The following is a 1079-nucleotide window of genomic DNA, read 5'->3' on the forward strand; positions in this document are numbered from 1 at the left end:
GGACTTGTTTAGGGGGTTATAAGTTGTCCAGTTTTCGTATAAACAGATTTAGTATTTGTGAGAGGGGAAGGGATAAGTTCTAACAAAACGACATTTTTTAAGTAGTACACATTTTCTTCTCTTCTAAATCGCTAACGCTAAACTCTTGACTCTGTTTGAAATCCGTTTAAAATTACTGTGTTCGTAATCCTTACCATAGTTAAAATCATTTTAGATTGGCCATCATGCCAACACGTAACAAAAAATTAAAAAATGGGCGACCGAGCTTTGATCGGGCTAAAACTCGACAATAAGCGTTTTCCCTGAGATAAGACCAAGCTAGATCAATTTGTCATCCCAGAAAACCCCCACATACCAAATTTTATCGAAAATCGTTTCCGAGATTCTGATTATATAGGTACAAGAATGGCTCGTTTAAAGGTAGGTAGGTATTAGATAGATAGATAGCTAAGTAGCTAATGGGAATAGAAAGAATCATAAAATAGGAAAAGCTGCTTTCTGAATTAGAAACACCTCATTTAATGCCTCATGCAGCATTGCCCCTCCGAACGACAAAGGGGGCAATCTTAATACATAATCAAGCGAGAAGCGTGGAGGCCTTTTTAGAGTAAAGAATGTTGTACTTACCGGGCACCAGGTGGCGCTCGGAGCGGGGTAATAACCAATCACACGCCGACCTGCTTGGAATCGCATCACCTGTACATTTGAGCGACGCACGCTCGAAATCATCCTGTAAGTGTCACTGTTGCTGAACGAGAGAATAGGGTAATTTTTCGATCGAGAGACCGCGAAGCGTGGACGTGGGTTTTTATTTTAGCTTGGGCAAAGATGCTTTGAGAAAGCAACACACACAAACACGCACGCACACACATACGCAAACCTAGAAGTACCTAAATTTAGTTTCATCTCCCTTACTACTACTTGAGTCCAATTTGAACAATAGCAATTGGGATAAATAAAACATGTCTTGACAGTTAATATATAGTACCTGGGCGACCGAGCTTTGCTCGGGCTAAAACTCGGTAACAATCGTTTCCCCAGAGACCCCTACATACCAAATTTCATCGAAATCCTTGGAG

The sequence above is a fragment of the Choristoneura fumiferana genome, chromosome 3, assembly GCF_025370935.1.
Source record: "Choristoneura fumiferana chromosome 3, NRCan_CFum_1, whole genome shotgun sequence".
NCBI lineage: Eukaryota > Metazoa > Arthropoda > Insecta > Lepidoptera > Tortricidae > Choristoneura > Choristoneura fumiferana.